The sequence below is a fragment of the Anabrus simplex genome, chromosome 1 (assembly GCF_040414725.1).
Source record: "Anabrus simplex isolate iqAnaSimp1 chromosome 1, ASM4041472v1, whole genome shotgun sequence".
Lineage (NCBI taxonomy): Eukaryota > Metazoa > Arthropoda > Insecta > Orthoptera > Tettigoniidae > Anabrus > Anabrus simplex.
In genome coordinates this window covers 1,445,036,779-1,445,059,460 of record NC_090265.1, presented here as the reverse complement: position 1 = coordinate 1,445,059,460, position 22,682 = coordinate 1,445,036,779, and positions in this window count along the sequence as shown.

The window sequence follows — 22,682 nt, the reverse complement described above, 5'->3', positions numbered from 1 at the left end:
ATGTAGAATTCCATAGCGAAGCACGGGTACATCAGCTAGTAATCTGTATACTAAAAGAGATTACTAAAAACAGCTTAGGCAAATCCGTCCGTCCGTTCTACTGGACCGATGTGCTTTATTTTGGGTTTGTTCTCTCCGGAATTACCTGCTGGCGAATCTTGAGAGATTGATATGTCTCTAAGTACAGCCAACTTTCAGTAATCATAAAATCAAATCACTAAACGACCGCTCCGATAACAATTGCAGAAGAAGGCTTACCCTAGCCCGCAATACATTCTGTACTTAGCAGGTTGTTAGCGACTAACACTTTCATTAATATTCTGATATACCGGGCGAGTTGGCCGTGCGCGTAGAGGCGCGCGGCTGTGAGCTTGCATCCGAGAGATAATAGGCTCGAATCCCACTTTCGGCAGCCCTGAAAATGGTTTTCCGTGGTTTCCCATTTTCGCACCAGGCAAATGCTGGGTCTGTACCTTAATTAAGGCCACGGCCGCTTCCTTCCAACTCCTAGGCCTTTCCTATCCCATCGTCGCCATAAGACCTATCTGTGTCAGTGAGACGTAAAGCCCATACCAAAAAATATATATATATTCTGATATGTGATTTTCATCCTTAGTAATGGCATTGCATGCAGCGATGTTTGATTACTACCTGTGAACCCAGAGAGCATACACTTTTTCTGATGATGGAAGAATACTATTCTCTACTAGATACTCTTTGATTCTTTCCCAAGCTTCTGAATATACCCAACAAATGGCAGAACGTTCCTAATAACTTACATGGTGCTAAGACAAAACAGTCTACGTACTGTACCAGTAAAAGAGCCCGACTCTCAGATTAAATTTGATAGGGGCATGAAATAGAGTTCTCAGGGCGAAAAACTGGGTTAATTGTAGCTAGGGCTCGGTACAGGAGGTAGGGTCCTATCTACAGAAAAACTTTGACTCTGATTGTATAAGAGTTTATTCAAATATGTCATGAATTTGCACATCACCTCTAAGTAGAATCGGACTGTCTTCCTCGTATTCCAATATTATGGCTTGGGTTCTCCAGCTCACCAAGCCAAACTGGTTGAAGCGCGTTCCAGAAGACTCCAGGGATTCCAGGGACTCCAGATACTCCAGACAAAGGCAGCTGGACTGTCTGGATTGACGGCAAGTAGAGCTGACTCGAACTCTGAGGCCCGGGTTGAACCCCGATGATCCAGGCGATGTTGTAGATAGTCACGTACTACCTCAGCCCAATGAGACTGAGAGGATTGATGTTCCCAAGGTCACTAGTAGCACAGTCCATGAACACCTTGGATGATCAACTTTTAAGTAGAGATCTTGATAATTGTACATCAAGACTTCCAACGCTCCTAAAATGATATGAGTGGTATCAATAATTTTAGAGTTCATCACTAGGAAAATCTTCGTCTCGGAATAACGTTTGGCAACGAAAAAATACAAGTCTCTTCTTGTGAAATTATAGTTAAACTCAAAGTTCATTACTGGCGAAGGTGCAAGTCTTTGCCTAAACTCGAACGAAAAAACACAAGTCCATTCACTTGGAAGTCTGAATATATTTAAAGTTAATCACTGGTGAAATTCATAAAGTCTTTGAGTGACCACTGACGAAAACACAAGTCCATTCACATAAATAAATTCACTGACGAAATTTGTAAGTCTTTTAAACCAACACTGGCAAATGTACAAGTCTTTGAGTAAATGCAAGTGAAATCCTAACTTTGTTCAAAGCCGTTGGAAAGTTAAAGTTCATCACTGGCAATGTTAATCAATTACTGTCTACTAGAAGAATGAGTTCCTCAACAGTTGTAAATATTCCACGTAAAAAACACAAGTCCATTTTACGAACACTTAGAAAAGTTCCAATCTCGTTTACGTGTAAATAATAAAGTCCGTTCAGTGAACACTTAGAAAAATTCCAACTTCGAAGATATGTAAATAACACAAGTCCATTCAGTGAACACTTAGAAAATTCCAGCTTCGAAGACACATGAAAATAATGCAAGTCCATTCAGTGAACACTTAGAAAATTCCAGCTTCGAAGACGCGTAAATAACACAAGTCCCTTCAGTTAACACTTAGAAAAATTCCAACTTCGAAGACACGTAAATAATGTTCAGTGAACACTTAGAAGAATTCGGGTCTCGAACCCATGGAAATAATACAAGTCCATTTAGTTAACACTTAGAAAAATTCCAACTTCGATGACACGTAAATAATACAAGTCCCTTCAATGAACACTTGTAAATATTCCAAGTTCAATTACGAAGACTTAGAAAAATTTCTACCACACTCGAAGTCTTATGAGTCCACTTTATAAAACTTGGAAGAATCTTCTTCCCACACTTGTATAATGACAGAGTTCCACGATGATAGTAGCAGCAAGAGTGTCCTCGCTGACTACTCAGCTGAGACTGTGTGAATAGGCTACAGTAGGTTCCCTTTTTATTCAATCCGGGACGTCTACGTCATAATACGGTTTGATTGAATATCTCCCGAATTCCTCGATGGATTTGCTTGAAACTCGAGCATTGGGACGTTTAGGTGATCCTAAACAAGATGACATATCGCTCGACTCGCCAGCACAATTATTATAGGAATTTCCAAATTTTCTCCATCGAACTCACTAGAACAAGTGACGTGGAATCCAGAAAATACCAGTCAAGGCTGGCAACACGTGTTGAGATGAGCGGGCGGCCTAGCTAGCCCCTGTGGCTACGTCACAGCTCACAGTCGTCATACACTTCGCTAGCTGGTCCTCGCTGTTGGGAAACAAACCAGACGCGCTCGGAACATTACGCGTGGTAAATAACGTAACTTATGCTCAAAAAATACTTATGTACAGGTCGTAACCGGTACAGTACGTACGTATAGACGGGAAGTTATCAAGTCGACTAACCTTCTATATGACCATTAATAAAGCGCAGGGGCAAACTCTTGAAAAAGTGGGTAGTCTACTTACCCGAACCAGTATTCAACCATGGCGAAATGCGGCACGAGTCACTAGTTACATACTAAACCAGTTCATTGCTTATGTAACATAATCCTAGCAACTAGCCGCTTATCTTTCAAGTTGTAGTCTACCTTGCTTCACGACTCTAATTGTCCTGTCAGTGTTCCGCGATATTTACCCACTTAGTCTGAATCGCTCAAGTTTCTTCCCATACCTTTAGTTTGTTAGTGACTGATGTGATGCCATTTTCCTAGTTGATGCGTTATCTGCAGTGGCTGATCAAGCGTGAAGTAAACACATTTTTAATTCTGAGATTCCTAACGTGCGTATGAAGATCAGAAGGTAATATATTTTGAGTTATATATCTCTTATATACTGTAGACGCTTTGTACATAAAGAACATAAAGTAGGAATTTTAACTGTCTGTTCGTTACTGATCGCTGCTTTACAACACGGGCTTTGGTAACAAATTCAATAGTTTCTCCTTACTCAAATTTCCATCTCTCGAGTTAACTGGTTTCTAACTACCTCGATATTGAAAATGTCAAAAGAATTCCACGTTCCTGAACACTTTCCCTTTGAGGCCGAGTGGTTTCACCACATTTTCATTGGGCTCGCTAACGTGGCCTGCTGGTTTCAGACTGATACCAGCCGCGCGCACAGCTTTATAGAGTCCTCTAGCGTAGAGTATCGTACGTACAACAACAGGACCGTTAGTTTGTTAGTGACTGATGTGATGCCATTTTCCTAGTTGATGCGATATCTGCAGTGGCTGTTCAAGCGTGAAGTAAACACATTTTTAATTCTGAGAATCCTAACGTGCGTATGAAGATCAGAAGGTAATATATTTTGAGTTATATATCTCTTATATACTGTAGACGCTTTGTACATAAAGTACGTGATTTCAATTTGAAACCACTGGGAGGGACGCAGTGCATTTACTGCATAATTTTCTAAAAAGAATTATTTCTTTAAAAGGTGTTGCTATGGAAGTTTCACGTTCTTCTAGAAGAGATAAGGTCAACAATGGGTTAATTATGCAGATTCTTGACGAAATACCTAGTGATACTGAATCAGAAATTTCAGACGTGGATAGTGAGAGTGAAGAAGTATTAGTGCTAGAAAGTCCGGTTCCACGGCTAAATGGTTAGCGTGCTGGTCTTTGATCACAGGGGTCCCGGGTCCGATTCCCGGCAGGGTCGGGAACTTTAACCTTAATTATTTAACTTCGCTGGCACGGGGGCTGGGTGTAAGTGTCGTCATCATCATAATTTCATTCTCATCACGACGCGCAGGTCGCCTATGAAGGTCAAAACAAAAGACCTGGATCTGGCGAGCCGAACTTGTCCTCGGACACTCCCGGCACTAAAAGCCATACGCCATTTCATTTTTCATTTTAGTGCTAGAAACACAGATTGTGGACCAGTTTGACTATGATGAAAATTAATCTGCGGCACGTAGTGAGAATATCAATGAAGGTAACTGTTACATCTGGAAACCCATCGATACGGCCGTTTGTGACTGTGGTGAACTTCAGACAACTGAACACCTGCTATGTCGTCCCTTGTGCCCATCAAACTGCACAATGGAAGACTTGGTGCTGGCTAATCCAAATGCCCTTGAAGTGGCCAAATTTTGGGTCGAATCTGTATGACATATATTGTTGTAGACCTTTCACTTGTATATATTTGTGTATATAGTTTGTTTCTTTTAAATGTAGTATTATTCTATTGTACTTCTGATTCGAATAAAGAAAGAGATCTAGAGACTAAATGGAATGCACCCACCAGATTTTGTTCTCTTTGGTTTAGAGAACAGATTGTTTTAAAAAAAAAATGGTGTAAAGCAAGTTTCAAGTTTGTGGAAAATAACAAAAGCCAACACCTGTGTAACTATCGGACGAATTCCGTTTTATCGGGGAGATTTTCGGGTTCGATATAACATTAGTGGTGACCGCAACTGGACGTGAACAAAGAAATAATTTGAAATGGATGTTGTTGTTTCAGTGATCAGTCCATAGACTGGTTTGATGCAGCTCTCCATGCCACCCTATCCTGTGCTAACCTTTACATTTCGAAGTAACTACTGCGTCCTACATCTGCTCTAATCTGCTTGTCATATTCATACCTTGGTCTACCCCTCCGTTCTTACCACTTACACTTCCTTCAAAAACCAACCGAACAAGTCCTGGGTGTCTTAAGATGTGTCCTATCATTCTATCTCTTCTTCTCGTCATATTTAGCCAAATACTGTAGATCTCCTCTCACCAATTCGATTCAGTACCTCTTCATTCGTGATTCGATCTATCCATCTCACCTTCAGCATTCTTCTGTAACACCACATTTCAAAAGCTTCTATTCTCTTTCTTTCTGAGTTAGTTATCGTCCATGTTTCACTTCCATACAATGCCACGCTCCACACGAAAGTCTTTAAAAACATCTTTCTAATTCCTATCTCAATGTTTGAAGTGAGCAAATTTCTTTTCTTAAGAAAGCTCTTCCTTGCTTGTGCTAGTCTGCATTTTATGTCCTCCTTACTTCTGCCATCGTTAGTTACTTTACTGCCCAAGTAACAATATTCATATACTTCCTTTAAGACTTCATTTCCTAATTTAATATTTCCTGCATCACCTGCCTTCGTTCGACTGCACTCCATTACTTTTGTTTTGGACTTATTTCTTTTCATCTTGTACTCCTTATCCAAGACTTCGTCCATACCATTCAGCAGCTTGACGAGATCTTCTGCAGTCTCAGATAAAATAACAATATCATCGGCAAATTTCAAGGTTTTGATTTCCTCTCCTTGGATTGTGATTCCCTTTCCAAATTTCTCTTTGATTTCCCGCACTGCATGTTCTATGTAAACATCGAAAAAGAGGGGGACAAACTTCAGCCTTGCCTCACTCCTATCTGGATTGCCGCTTCTTTTTAAAGCCCTCGATCCGTATCACTGCAGACTGATTTTTATACAGATTGTAGATAATACTTCGTTCTCGGTATCTGATCCCTATCGCCTTGAGAATCTTAAATAGCTTGGTCCAATCAACATTATCGAATGCCTTTTCTAGATCTACGAATGCCATGCGCGTGGGCTTGTCCTTCTTGATTAGATCCTCTAAGATCAGACGTAAAGTCAGGATAGCTTCACGTGTTCCTACATTTCTTCTGAAGCCAAATTGATCTTATCCCAACTAAGCTTCAACTTGTTTTTCCATTCTTCTGTAAATAATACATGTTAAAATTTTGCAGGCATGGGATATTAAACTAATGGTGCGGTAGTTTTCACACCTGTCTGGCACAGGCTTTCTTGGGAATAGGTATAACAACATTCTGCCGAAAATCGGATGAGACTTCTCCTGTCTCATACATCTTACACACTAAATGGAATAACCTTGCCATGCTGGTTTCTTCTAAGGAAGTCAGTAATTCAGAGGGAATGTCTTCAATTCCAGGTGCCTTGTTTCTATTTAAGTCCCTCACAGCTCCGTCACACTCTGACCTGAAAATTGGGTCTCCCATTTCTTCAGCATCAACAGCCTCTTCTTGTTCCAGAACTAAATCATCTGCATCTTTACCTTGATACAACTGTTGGATATGTTCCTGCCATCTTTCTGCTTTGTCTTCTTTCCCTAGAAGTGGTTTTCCATCTGAGCTCTTAATATTCATACACCTAGATTTCCTTTCTCCAAAGGTTTCCTTGATTTTCCTGTATGCAGCATCTACCTTCCCTAGGACCATGCGACCTTCGACATACTTGCACTTCTCCTTCAGCCAGTCTTCTTTAGCTACCTTGCACTTTCTATCCACTTCATTCTTTAGTCACCTGTATTCTTTTCTGCCCTCTTCATTTCTAGCATCCTTGTATTTTCGTCGTTCATCAATCCGGTCTAGTATCTCCTGAGTTATCCACTGATTCTTAGTTGATCTTTTCTTCCTTCTTAGCATCTCTTCAGCAGCCCTACTGACTTCATTTTTCATCACTATCCACTCTTCCTCTATTGTGTTTCCTTCAGCCTTTTCATTTAGCCCTTGTGCCACATGTTCCTTGAAACAGTCTCTCACACTCTTTTCTTTCAATTGTCTAGATCCCATCTTTTTGCATTTTTTCCCTTCTTCAATTTCTTTAGCTTCAGATGGCATATCATGATCAACAGGTTGTGTTCAGAGCCCACGTCTGCTCCTGGGAAAGTTTTGCAATCCAACACCTGGTTTCTGAATCTCTGCCTAATCATAATGAAGTCTATTTGATACCTTCCAGTGTCTCCAGGTCTCGTCCAAGTATAGAGCTCTCCTTTGTGGTGTTTGAACCAAGTATTGGCAAGGACTAAATTATGATTAGTGCAGAATTCAACCAGCCGACTTCCTCTTTCGTTCCTTTGTCTCAATCCGAATTCTTCTACTGTATTAACTTCTCTTCCTTGGTCTACCACTGCATACCAGGCTCCCATCACAATTAGATTCTCGTCACCTTTTACAGATTGTATTAAATCTTCTATCTCTTCATATATTCTTTCGATATCCTCATCATCCGCTGAGCTAGTATGCATATAGACCTGCACTATTGTGGTAGGCATTGGTTTGGTGTCTATCTTGACGACAATAATTATTTCACTATGCTGGTCGTAGTAGCTTACCCGCTCCCCCATTTTCTTATTCATTATTAAACCAACTCCTGCATTTCCCCTGTTTGATGTTGTGTTGATAATTTGGTAGTCGCCTGACCAAAAATCCTGTTCTTCCTGCCAACGTACTTCACTTATACCAACTACATCTAACTTTAGTCTATCCATGTCCCTTTTCAAATTCACTAATCTACCACAACGATTCAAACTTCTAACATTCCACGCTCCGGCTCGCAGAATGTCAGTATCCATCTTCCTGATGCTCACCCCCTCTCGTGTAGTCCCAACCCGGAGATCTGAATGGGGGACTAGTTTACCTCCGGAATATTTTACTCGGGAGGAAGCCATCATCAGTACATCATACATACAGAGAGAGCTGCATGTCCTCGGGAGTTAGTTACGGCTGTAGTTTCCCGTTGCTTTCAGCCGTGTAGCAGTATCAACACAGCTAAGCCATGTTGAGTATTGATACAAGGCCATATCAGTCAATCATCCAAACTGTCGCCCTTGCAACTCCCGAAAGGCTGCTAACCCCCCTTTCGATGAACCATTCCTTAGTTTGGTCTCTCAACAGATACCCATCCGATATCTTTGCAGCTGCGGCTCGGCTATCTGCTTCACAGGGAAACGCAAGCCTTCCCACCGCAGCAAGGTCACATTGTTCGCAGGGGAGGTTGAAATGGATAAGTTGACTAAATCTCGAAAAGCAATACGTGCTATGTTCACGAAAACATGCGATGCGGTGATGGCGGAAACAGATCCTAACAAGGTAAGATTGCATTTTACTAAACTAGAACGACTAGAAAATGAACTGAAGGATGTCGATGAGAAAATATGAGAAGTGCTTCTCGACGACAGTGACGAAGAATGATACACAAATGAATAAGATAAAGTGAATGAATATCGTGGTAAAGTAGATGAAGCTCGTCAGAGAATGGAGTGTGTTGTATTAACACAGCGTAATAATGAAGGAAATCAAATATCGAGTGATGGTTTCATAGGTTTCTTACAGAAAAACTCACACTGCCGAAAATTAAACTTCGAAAGTTTTCCGGAGAAGTTAAGGACTGGTTAGGGTCTTGGAGCCAGTTTCGTCGAATTCATGACGACTCAGACATAGAAAAGGATAAATGTCAATATTTGATCCAATGTACTCTTGAAAGAAGTAGAGCTAGAGAGGTGGTAACTAGTTTCCCTCCAACAGTTAAAAAGTATGATAGTAAAGTTCAGTGCTTTAAAAGTAGATTCGGAAAAGAAGAAAATACTCGTAGAATTTTATGTTCGTGAACTACTTGGACTTGTGATTCAAAACGTTACTTCAACACAAAGACTGACTCTCCTACAGCTCTTACAATCGCTTAGAATCCCACCTTCGATCCTTTGAATCTCTGGGCATGACTGCTGACAAGTACGCAGCATTCTTGTTTCCGTTGGTTAAGTCATCTCTGCCTGACTTGATGAGAATATGGCTTAGATTTTCTGTCCAAAACCCTGTTAGTGACTCTACTGAGGATTTATACTGTGACAAACTCTCACGACGGCCCCATGTTGTCCCGTTGAACTCCAGATTTATCTTCATATTGTGATCTTTCCTACTTTTAAATACACCACTGAAACTTTTTCGTCTACTCATGTCATTCCACGCCATCTCTCGACTGACAGCTCGGAACAAGCCACTTAGTCCTGCAGCTCGTCTCCTTTCTCCCAAGTCTTCCCAGCCCAAACTTTGCAACATTTTTGTAACGCTACTCTTTTGTCGGAACTCACCCAGAAAAAATCGAGCTGCTTTTCTTTGGATTTTTTCCAGTTCTTGAATCAAGTAATCCTGATGAGGGTCCCATACACTGGAACCATACTCTAGTTGGGGTCTTACCGGAGACTTATATGCCCTTTCCTTTACATCCTTACTACAACCCCTAAATACCCTCCTAACCATTTGCAGAGATCTGTTCCCTTTATTTACTATGATATTTATGTGATTACCCCAACGAAGATCTTTCCTTAAATTAACACCTAGGTACTTACAATGATCCCCAGAAGGGATAATGATAAAGATCTTAATGAGAAAAATAAACAAATCGAAGATTCACCATTTATGGAGAACATACCAACCACCGTAGTTTACGTCAGCAATGAATAAATAATACTTAAATAGAAAGAGAAATGTTGACTTTAGCAATTCACTGTCTATTACTTTCAAATGGAAGGAGACACAATTTATGAATAGGTCCCTTGAACAGAGCATAATTCGATCTCACAGGTGCAGCTCTTACCAAGCCTTCATCACCAGGATGAACAGTTTGTCACAACATATCTCCATTGAAGGGATGACAAGTTGTCTTCCTATACGTACAATATCACCAGGACATATTTTGCGATTTATTCTTGTCCACTTGCCACGTTGCTGCAATATGTTCAAATATTGCCTGGGCCACCTTCTACATAAATGATGGTTCAGTTGTTGAACATATTGCCATCGGGAGAGCCTATTGATCGGAAAGGAATTGACGTCATATTCAGGTGAGAATGCGTGTATTTCACCAATCAGAACATATACTCAGGCATGAGGTAAGGAAGATCTGAGGAGTCACTATTGGTTTTTATTAAGGGCCGAGAATTCAAACATCCTTCAATTTGACTCGCAAGCGTACTAAGTTCTTCAAAAGTGAGGAGACTGGAACCCATCACTATTCTGAGTTGGTATTTCAATGATTTTACAGCTGCCTTCCATATACCTCCAAAATTAGGAACATGTGGGGGAATGAAATGCCATTTTGAGCCAAGTGAGGAAGTGGCGTACATCAACTCTTCCATTTGAGCTTAGTCTTAAAAAATTATAAATCTGATTACTGACTCCAACGAAGTTAATTCCGTTGTCACTGTGTATGGATGTCCACTTCGAGCAATGAAACGACGCAGGGCAGTAAGGAAGGCACTCGTACTAATATCTGATACCACTTGGAGATGGAGAGCGTTTGTTGATAAGCAGATAAATAGTGCAATATGTGACTTTTGGGTCGTCTTGCATTAGCAAAGGGACGGGATGGTTTGACACGTTCCTCAGGCAAACTAGTCACGAGTTGCTGCGTAGATGCAGCTCGTAGTTTGTGAGAAACGAGACAGATATTGAGATATTTTCTGACTATTTTCATAACGATGGTATCCAATATCTCTGCGTAGAGATAATATCAGAAGATGAGGACCAGCATGCAGCAACCGTTTATCTTCAGCCATTATTATCAGTTTAGTGAGATGATGATGATCGGTTAGCATGATTTGATGTTTTTGTTCATAGGGAAGTAACGAGTTAGATATTATTTCACCCACACGAATGAGACCCAAGTAATCGAGAAGACGGTGCAGGTTTCTTATGGTACTTGCACAGCTTGCATTATTTCTTTTGGTCAATTTCGATAGTTCCTTGGCATAACCTGAATACTGAAATAATTTTATGCATCTGATCAAGGCCGTCTTGAGTTCCTCGGCAGATAAAGTATCAAAGTTACGGTGAGATGGATCCTTCTGGGAATTTAATATAAATTGAAGGCAGTGCCCAGTTACACGCATAAGTTTGTGTAACGAAGAGAATTTGTTGATGATTTCATTTTCATAAGCCATTATCGTAAGTGTTGTGAGATTCCTTTGTTCGGCAATATTTTTACAAGGTGTAACAATATTCTTATTGGGGCATGGAGGTGGTTCTCTTGCTAACGAATGAGGTCCACACCACCAGAGGTAACTGGGATGAGCGATCTTGCTTCTTGCCGGCGTGAAACATGATCTGCTGAATTAGACCCAGAGGGTCTGTGACGCCTTAATTTCGAGGGGGTAGTTTCTTGAATTTCTACAACCCGTTTTGTGACAATAGTTTTCCATTTTTTGGACATGAATCCAGGTAAGGACGAACATGGAATCTCCACATGTGAATGCCGTAAGCTGTCAATTATTTTCTTTATGATTTGCGATGCTAAAACAGCACCGCATAGTCCAAGTCGTGGCAAAGTGATCTGTTTCTAAGGAACCACCCTTAATTTGGCACACAGTAGTATGACGATTGTCTCATTCTCCTGGTTTGTAGATCTCAAATATAAGCATGCGCCATATGCCTTTTAAGAGGCATCACAAAATCCATGAAGTTCTATGCTCTTAAGGTTTCCGCTAGCTAGCACTAATCGAGGTATTTTTATTTCCTTGATGGTTGAAGCTGGCTAGAAATTTTGTTCCAGTTCTGGAGTAGTTGCCCATTGAGTTTTTCACCAAAAGCCGAATTTTCTTACCAAAGGCACTGCATGTAAAGTTTGCATAGGACCACTACCGGAGATAACACGCCTAGAGGATCTAATATTGATGTGATTTTAGAAATAAGAAGTCTTTTATTAATGGTGTTTGCTTTCATTTGACGGGAAATGGGGTTGCTGATGACCTGATATTTATCTGTTGGAGGCTGCCAGATTACTCTTAAGATTTCCACGATATCGCTGTTCTTGTTTGTAAGAGCATGCCGATTTTCTATCAGATGAGTAGGTATCGATTTTAACTATGCCAGGTTGTTCGAGCACCATTTCCTTAGCACAAATTAACCACGGCTAAGAACATCTTTTTTTTTGCTAGTTGCTTTACGTCGCACCGACATAGATAGGTCTTACGGCGACGATGGGACAGGAAAGGGCTAGGAGTGGGAAGGAAGCGGCCGTGGCCTTAATTAAGGTACAGCCCCAGCATTTGCCTGGTGTGAAAATGGGAAATCACGGAAAACCATTTTCAGGGCTGCCGACAGTGGGGTTCGAACCTACTATCTCCCGAATACTGGATACTGGCCGCACGTAAGCAACTGCAGCTATCGAGCTCGGTAAGAACATCTTGGAGTTCTGAACGAATAGTTATAGCATCATCTAATATGATTGTTTAATTTCCTTGGTGGATTTCGAAATAGGGTAGCCTTTGACTACTCTTATTTTTACAGCGTTCGGTTTTACTCCATCTCGTGATACAACGTGTCTTTATGGAGAAACTCCGTTTTTTCAAATTGTATCTTGACATTTACTTCTCTTTATTTCTGCAGCACAAGAGTTAAGTGTTGCATGTGCTCTTCTAGAGATTTGCTATATATGATTATATTATCAGTATACACAAAGCAGAATTTATACAAAAAGGGGCGTAGGACATTGTCCATTACACGCTGAAAAGTGGCTAGAGAATTGCTGAGACCAAATGGCATTTTTTGAACATGAGATGCCTGTTGCGAATAGTAAAAGCAGTCTTCTCTATAGACATGGGATTCATTTCTATCTGGTGAAATCCCTGGGATAAATCCAATGTACTGAATTATTGGCAATGACAGAGAGTGTCTAAAATTTCTGTTATTTCTGGTATTTGACCTCGATCATCTTTCTATTTAACTGCCGAAAATCTATGACCAGTCTCCATTTCTTTTCCCTTTAAGCGTCGAATTTCTTGGGTACAATCCAGACAGGATTACAATATGGAGATTCACTATGCGTGATTATTCCTTGGTCAAGTAGATTTTCTACTTCGTGATTTAGTAGTTTCTTTAATGTGGGTGGATATCTACAGTTCCTTTGATGTACCGGATCTTCATCTCTAGTGCGGATAAAATGTTTTACTGCACTAGTAAATGTCAAGTCACATCCTGGGTAGTAAAAAAATCTGAGAATTCAAAGCATACGCTTCGAATTATCTGGTCTTCTAAATCATTCATGTGTTGGGTACGAAGATATTCGTTAATGCCTCTTTCTGTAATTGAATTTATTTCTAAAGGTTGAATAATTATATTTTCTGAAGGTTGAACTAAAATAGGTTCAGTGAATTCTTGTTTCAATTGTTTGTTGGATAAAGAACTTGATAGTCCTCAGTGCATCCTTTAAATACCTGGGAATGACGCTACAGACTACAGGAACCACACTCACACTTCATATCAAGGACAAGGTCGCAACTGCGATAATAGCAATGCATGACATCTTACACATCAGGAACCTCTCAGTGGATACAGCGATAAAACTATTCAGAGTGAAGATCTCGCCTATTGTGAATTATGGATTACATACAATATGGGTCCAACTTTCTAAGAGCAATCTTCTGGAATTGGAAAAGATCAAGGCAATTAGTCTAAAAAGAGTACTCAGCGTATCAAAATTTACCCCCCCCTCACAGTTGGTATATGAGCTGGTGAGAGAAAGGTTCGTTATAGAGGATCTCCGGGAATGGATGATAATACTTTCTACACCTGTGTATCACAGTGCGTTAAAAGAACTGGCAACGTCCAAATTACGACCTGCTACATATCATGAGGCGATTCGCTGTGCATGGATTCCATCACAAAATATGTGACAAGACACGGCATCACGACCCTACTAATGACTGTACTTGCAAACTGTGCAAGAAACAATGCGATTGGTACCATCTTCGGGAGTGGACGCAAAGAACAACGTCGCTGACCTCATATTTTAGTGAATGAGCAATGTACGATATTGTATTTATTTCTTGGCCATTGGCTGCATTAAATTCTATTATTATTAAAAATACTTTCCATCATATTCGAACCCTGGATCGTATACGTCTCCTTGTTGAACATTGACTGGAATAGCAGTAGTGTGCGCATCTAATGTTGGTTGAAAACATTTCTGCTTATTGGAGGAGTGAAAGTGAAAAGGTATGTCTTTGTTGGCTAGAACAACTAGGTTCGATGCATAATCAATGTTTGCTCTTAGTCGGGCAAAATCAGCAGTACCAATTAAAGCGTCGAAATAAATATGCCATTGCATAACTCTGATATTTATAGGGGTGTCAATATTATATTCGGAAAAAGATAGGAAATTGGACATCGTCTTCTCCTATTTTTCAGAGTGAACCGATTGTATGCAAAATGGTTCTTTGAATCTAAAATCTAAAAATAATATATGTGCTATTGACGGATTAATGATTGAATTGCAAGCACCACTGTCAATCGAAATTTTAAATCCAAATAGGTTGATAAATGGTAATTTGGGAGTATAACAAATATTGTTTAAGTCCTCGACTTGGATGACTGTGTTATATGAAAATCCTGACATTGTTCCTCATTTTAGTACTAATTTGTACAGTAGGGAGAGTTAACCTCAATGTTATATTTATCTGAAAAATTGGGTGAGTCTGACTGAGGGTCGAACTCATCTTCTTGTTGAAATATTCCTGCTGCGGAATATAATTCTTCTGGCTTTATGTCTTAAAGTGGTTCCATGTGAGAATTGACATATCCTCTAATGGTTGAAACACCAGACTTAGGTTGCGGAAAGCTTTGGTTTGGGTGGTTAGTAGGAGTTAAACATCTACCAATGTTATTCGATGTAGGGTAAGGACGATTCATTGGAGCTGTGGATTTAAAAGGTTATTGCTTCGTAGGCTGGAAAGGTTTAAAGTTAGATTGGTTTGGATTAGGACTGAAGAATGGTCGGTTAGGTTGATTCTGAGATACGAATTGATTAGTTGGTCTTTCTTGTGTAGTTATATTATGATTCGTGAATGGGTTGTGTCTTGTGTAATTTATTGACAGGAGATAACTTTGGTGTTCATCTCAACTGATACATGTAACTCTCATGTGCCCTGTCATTGTCATAAGATCAACAACGTCTGAGCGCTTGATTTAGGTCCATAATGTGTGCGTATCTTAAGAAAGAACGGCAAGGTTCTAAGATACGGGCTTTGAATGTGGTCAAACTCAAGTCTTCTAATTCTCGAAGTTTTAATTCTAGAATCTCATCCCGATAGTGAATCTCACACAAACTTTTACATTGAAGAGTCAATGTGTCCAGCTTGTCATGATACTCTGTATACGACTCGTTCCTTTTCTGGTAACAATTCGAGATCTCTTGAATCAAGAGTCTTTCATCTTTGATATTACCATATTTTTTATCAGTTTTTCTTTAAATTAGCGTCTAAATCTAAGATGCTATATTCTTCTCCTTTTAATTCAGCTTTAACTACATTAAAGAGAAAGTCATTAATTATAGCCGCATTGGGAGTTGTAGCAGCTCCCTTATGCGTGTTTAGCAAATATTCACATCTTGCTATAAATAAATCTAGGCTGCAAGATGAACTGCCGCTAAATTCAGGTAGTAATGGAATTTACGCGTATTCAAGTTTTGATAATAACTCTGTTTCTGACATGTTGAGCTGATTAGTAATGAATATATAATAAATATTTAGATGATTGTTAATTCAAATAACAGTGAAAAGCGAAATGTCTTATAGATTCTACACTATACTCACGTTAATTTGAAAGGCAAGAAATTATTGTTAGTTTTGTTATTTAGTGCTCATTTGCTGGCTTCTTTGTGTTACATATGAAATGAACCAAGCTAATTAATATTCAGGCTCACAAATAAGGTATTTGTAGTAGACATACAGACATGAAAATATGATCAGCGTTGACTGCATCCTGCATGAGCTTTGGAAGTCGGGTGTCTTCTCTGGTCGTCGTAATGGTTCGAAAGGCGCGTGGTCAGCGTTGTCGGTTCCAGCAGGTCGACAAGCTTTGTCGGTAGGCATATGTGTCGAAAGGTGCCTTCTCTGAAGAGTTGTCGGTCGCCTCCGACAGTCTGCGATGATGACGTAGTCGAAAGGCCCCTGGTGCTGTTGTCGTTCTACTTCCTTCAGAGCAGCTTGGCTTCCGATGAATAGATTTCTCAGTGTTGCGAATGGGTAACTTGGTGTCGCTAGCAAAGTCACGAAAGACATCCATGTGAGGTTGTCTGTAAACTTTACCACCTTACTCGTAGATTATTGTGAATAATCATTTGCCATCCCGGAAAGGCCCCAGTTAAGTTTATAGCTCAACAAGTTTTATACTTTTTGTGGGCACTGAGCTATCAGGTTCCGATAGTTCAATATCGCGCTGAGTCTTATCTAATCCAGTCGAAATGAGAAGACAATTTGATGTTAGTTGTTTATTAATATAGCCGATCATTCCTATGTACAACACTTCTTAAACTATATTTCTGCTATAGTCAGGGATTGAAACCGTGATCTGAGACGTGCGAAGCCTGAGAGCTTACTAGTCTGTAGCCGACTGATTTACGAATGAGGATGAGCTTTATGAGAATGTTAGATTTATACGTTTAATTTTCAGGTTACAATCACGTGTCAATCCATTGGAAAACAATCTTACATATTTTAACAACAAGGGTTGGTGACGTGTAGTTCAGCAATATCGCAGCACACTTGTGAAATATTGCAGTAAGCCATGAGTGCCACCAAATCTCACAACACATATTTTCTCAGAAAAGGAGGGTGAGCTTGTTATTGTCAAGGTTTGTTATTCTCAAGAACCCATGTTTCTTGGAGAGTTCTTCCTAAGTGAAATAATATGAAGCAATATAATTTTACTTTCTTGTGAGGCGACCAAGTATGGTCTTAGATAGTGGCTTAAAATATATATCAAATCCCAAGTTCTGGAATGTGAAGGTCCTGGACTCGACACTATGTGTCGGGATACATAGCTATCGTAGCAGTGAAGAGTGAGGTGCAGATGGATGGTGAGGAATCCAAATTCCTACAATGGTGGGAGAAGGAGGTGAACACTATTCAACAGATACTGAGAAAGCAAATCTATTTAGTTGGGAATTCAGAGATTCAGTAGAAGATTGTCAGGAGTTGGAAACCGTAACAGAAGGTAGAGAGGGAGAGACACATAGGGAAACAAGAAGCTTCTCAGTCACAAATGAAGATATTTTCAGAGAAATCCAACTGTTTCAGCAAGGAAAAGCAGCAGGAAGGGACCAAATTACTGGGGAGGTATTAACGAATGGGGTGGTACATAGTACCTTATTTAAAATTTCCCTTTGGCTATGTCATAAATAATAGTGTAATACCAAACGAATGGAAGGAATCTATAATAATACCAATTTATAAAGGAAAGGGTGTTAAAAAGAAACCAGAGAACTACAGACCAATCAGTCTGACCAGTATAGTTTGTAAAATACTGGAGAGTTTAATAGCAAAGTACATCAGAAGGATATGTGATGATAAAATTGGTTCACGAGGAGCCAGTATGGATATAGAAAGAAATTTTCTTGTGAGGCACAACTGGTGGGATTTCAGCAGGACATATCAGATCAGTTGGATTCAGGAGGCCAGTTAGATTACATAGCCATAGATCTGTCCAAAGCTTTTGATAGAGTGGAACATGGAATATTATTAAAGACATTGGCGGGAATAGGATTGGAGGTAAGGGTTATAGGTTGGATAAGAACATTCCTAAATTCAAGGGTTCAGAAGATCAAAGTAGGAAATAATATATCACAGGAAGAGGAAGTTTGGAAGGAAATTGCACAGGGTTGTATAATCGGTCCGTTACTTTTCTTATTATACGCAAATGATTTAGGGAACAATATAACATCAAAAATAAGACTGTATGCAGATGACATAATTGTTTATATGGAAATAAATAATATTGAGGATTGTTCAGAATTACAAAGGGACCTTGAGAGTATCCAACAATGGGTTGAAGAAAATAATATGAAGGTTAATGGAGGCAAATCGACTGTTACAACATTTACAAACAGGAGATTTAAAACTGAATTCGAATATATTTTGGATGAGGTAGTTACCCAAAAATGGCAAGTGCAAGTACTTAGGTGTGAGATTTGAAAGTAATATGCACTGGTAGAGTCATGTTGATGACATTTTTGGGAAAACATACAGATCGTTACATGTTATAATGAGGCTACTTAAAGGATGCAACAAAGAATTAAAAGAAAAAGATACTTCAGTATGGTTCATCCATTATTGGAATATGCAAACAGTGTTTGGGATCCTCACCAAGAATACCTAATAAAAGAAATAGTGTGCAGAGGAAAGCAGCAAGATTTGTAACAGGGGATTTCAGGAGTGAAAGGAATGTATCAGAAATGTTAGAGGAACTTGGGTGGGAAACTTTAAGTAAGAGAAGGGAGAAAACTACACTTACTGGATTATATAGAACCTATAAAGGAGAAGAAGCATGGGTAGAAATGCGTGAGAGGCTTCAGTTGGAAAATAAATATATGGCAGAACTGACCACAAGTATAAAATTAGAAGGAATGTTAGCAGAAGCGATTGGGGTAAATTTTCATTCATTGGAAGGGCGTTAAGGAGTGTAACAATTTACCAGGGGTAGTGTTTGATCCTTTTACAAAATCTGTACAGATATTCAAGAAGAGAATAAACAGCAACAGATAAAGTAAATGAAATGTTAGAGGGCATTCGACCAGTGCAGGTTATTGTAAATAAAATGTGTTTGAATAAATTAATTCCGTCCCCTGGCCTATGGAGTTTAGACAGCCGAAGTAGGGAACTGCCTGTAGGGGTGAAGTACAGTGGGGACTTCGAGCGCCCTGGGACCGCTACGATAGTTGTGAAGGCCCTTTAGGAACTCTCAAAAGTGGTGGCAAAAGGGGGTCTGGTTAAGACGCAGCAGGTCGTTATGCTACGTAGGTTCCAAAATGAGTAAATAAATAAATAAATAAATAAATAAATAAATAAATAAATAAATAAATAAATAAATAAATAAATAAATAAATAAATAAATGCAATGTAAATTTTAATCGTATACCAGTGTATAGTATTATTGAAATAATTTCACATGCTGTATATGAGTTGACTGTGTTTGTAAGTACAGGGCATATTATAAGTAGAATTTTGTAAACAATATAAATTTATTAAGGAGGAGCTGCGTGTTTAATAGAATTTTTTGGCGTAAATTGTATAATATTGTATTCTAGGAAAAAAATCTTCTCTTGTTAATTTAAAATTTAGTGCTTGACAATAATGTATTTTAGTGCACCATTTGCCACCGAAGTAGACACTTCATTTGCAAAAGAAGAGATTTTTATTTGATTTGAAGTAGTGTGTAGCTGTAGTCGTGGTTATGGTAGGACTTTAAGTATTCATAAATTAGTTGTTTTGGTGGCTGTTTTAGATTTCCTAGGTATCACTGAATGGGCGACTAGGTAAATTAGTAAGGTAGTTTCTCGTTGCTTTTTCCCACCGTGCTAGAAATTGTAGTCCGCTAAGCCTGCTAAAATGCATGCACCAAGCGACCCTATAAGCAACAGTTTTACACCATTCACAGCAGGGACTGGCTGCATAAAGAATGATATTTCTAGCATCGCTCATACCTTTTATATTGTTAAAGCCAAGTATAAGACAGAGACAGATCAATAAATAAACTTACTTTTTAGCAGATGGCATTGCGATAAAGTAGACGACAGATATCAATGACGATGATGATTTTCTAAAAAGAAAGAAAAAGAAATCGTAAATATACGAAAAAACAAAATTCAAATAAAAAATCAAACTTACTTTTTTTAGCAGATGGCACTGGAATAATGTGGACGGCAGATATCAATAACGATGATGATTTTTAAAATAGAAGAATAAATCGTAAATATATATGCTTAATGAATGTTGCTTTTTAAACAGTTCACATGCACGTATACCTACCTTAGTTGAAAGAAGCTTCGATGAAAGTGAGAGAATAGGTAGAATTGCTTATTCGTTTATATACACGGATCGATCAACAATACGGACAGCACGTTTTATGGTAAACACCCAGTAGACTGTTACTGCGTTCACTGTCTGCTGGTGTGATGCCTAGCCTTTTTATACACACACTATTCCAATATTTTGTTTTACGAAGAACGTTTGCCTAGTATAACAATTTAGATGTTTTACACACATCAATCGTTACGATGCGCGTCTTTAACAGCACACGTACCAGACAACTTCTGAAGCACAGTCTTTGTTGCTATACAGTCAACAGCGTGTATACGTCAGCACACGTGTACACACATCTTACATGTGTACAGTCGTAACAAATATATTTACTCATTTGAATACGACATAATCTATTCTACCCTGCCTACCTTGGTCAACTCTTGTTCTTAGTTACTGTATGTGAGATTTGTGTTGGACAAAGAACTTTTAGTGTCCTATTGTAGCAACACAAGTAGTAATTGCTGACGAACTGTCAAATAAACTAAGGACTGAAAATTGCAGACTTTACAATGCACCTAGACGAGTTCGATTCCCGACACTATCTAAAATACGAACACAAAACATACACTTACATTTGAAGCCAATTAACGCGGTGCAGGCTGAGTGTAAAATCGGAGGCCAGCACATTTCCTATCCTAGCTGCTAGATAGAGGGGCTTTATTTGATTCTAACCCTGACCCGGTCAAATTACTAGAAACAGGCTATTGGATTTTATTTAAACGACAAAGGATAATACAACGTGGTTAAGCTGTGTGTATAATCTTTTGTACAGTTCGATAAGCATGCACTTTGTACCTCGTTCCAAGGTTGGCGCAAAACGCTGACACTTGACATTCTATGTGCAAAGATACATACTATGCAACTGTGCTCTCAACAAGGTAAGAATACAGGCGACAGCGCACTAAAACCCTGCTGTAAAATGTCGACAGCAGCTTATTATTATTATTATTATTATTGTTATTATTATACGTCTGCTCATGCTTGCCTAGAAGCTCCGAGATCGATTCCTAGGTAGGCCAGGGATTTTTACGTACACCTAACAGTCGGTTCGAGGTTAGAGTTTTTTACTTAAAGTCTACTTAGCTATTTCGGATTCGATTCCCGGCTATGTCCGAGATTTCAGCAGCTTATTATTATACGTCTGTTCATGCTTGCCTAGAAGCTCCGCGTTCGATTCCGAGGTAGTTCAGGGATTTTTACGTACACCTAACAGTCGGTTCGAGGTCAGAGATTTTTTACGTACACTTAAAGTGTTCTTATCTATTTCGGATTCGATTGCCGGCCAAGTCCTAGATTTCAGCAGCTTATTATTATTAAGCGTCTGTTCAAGCTTGCCTAGAAGCTCCGCTTCGATTCCTAGGAAGTTCAGGAAATTTTACATACACCTAACAGTCGGTTCGTGGTCAGAGATTTTTTTACGTACATTTAAAGTATACTTAGCTATTCCGGATTCGATTCCCGACTACGTCCGATATTTCAGCAGCTTGTAATTATTATACATCTGTTCATGCTTGCCTAGAAGTTTCATGTTCGAGTCCTAGGTAGGTCAGGGATTCTTGCGTACACCTAACAGTCGATTCGAGGTCAGAGATTTTTTTTACGTACGCTTTAAGTAGCTATTCCAGATTCGATTCCCGGCTAAGTCCGAGATTTTTAACGAGTTAGCTGCGTGGTAAGTGCAATTTCGCGGTCGCATGCTACCTTATTTACTGTGAAAAACCTGCAGATAATGAGGTAATGTGTGTGTCGGTCAGCGTACATCACGGCACGTTCGTGGTTAAGAGTATAAGTCTCTAAATAACGTTGTTGTGAAATGAAATGAAATGTCGTATGGCTTTTAGTGCCGGGATATCCCAGGACGGGTTCGGCTCGCCAGATGCAGGTCTTTCTATCTGACACCCGTAGGTGACCTGAGAAAAACATTGTTATGATAAAATCCTAAGCAAGTAGCTGCACGGTTGTGTATCCATTGCACTTAACTTGGGAACGTAGCGACGACGGGGCACTTACCTGAGTCTAGTTCCCTGTGTATATGTCGTGCAAACAGGGTGTGCCCTGTAGAAGCGACTAAAAATAGGTCTTTTTGCTATTTGCTTTACGTCGCACCGACACAGATACGTCTTTTGGCGACAGGAAAGGCCTAGGAATGGGAAGGAAGCGTCCGTGGCCTTAATTAAGGTACAGTCCCAGCATTTGCCTTGTGTGAAAATGAGAAACAACGGGAAAACATTTTCATGGCTGCCGACAGTGGGATTCGAACCCACTATCTCACGGATGCGCGCTCACAGTTGCGCTCCCCTAACCGCATGACCAACTAGCCCGTTAAAATAGGTCTTAACTTGGGAACGTAACGACTACGAGATCCTCATCTAAGACTAGTTCCCTGTGTATATGTCGTACAGACATCGTGCGCCCTGTAGAGGCGAGAAAAATACGTCTTAATCTGTTTTAACTTGGAAACGTGCGATAGCAGCTTCTGCCTGGGCAACTTGTAAACACACACACACATTATCCCTTGCCTAACATCTAAACTGCACTATTTATAAGCTCTATCTTATAAATTCTCAGT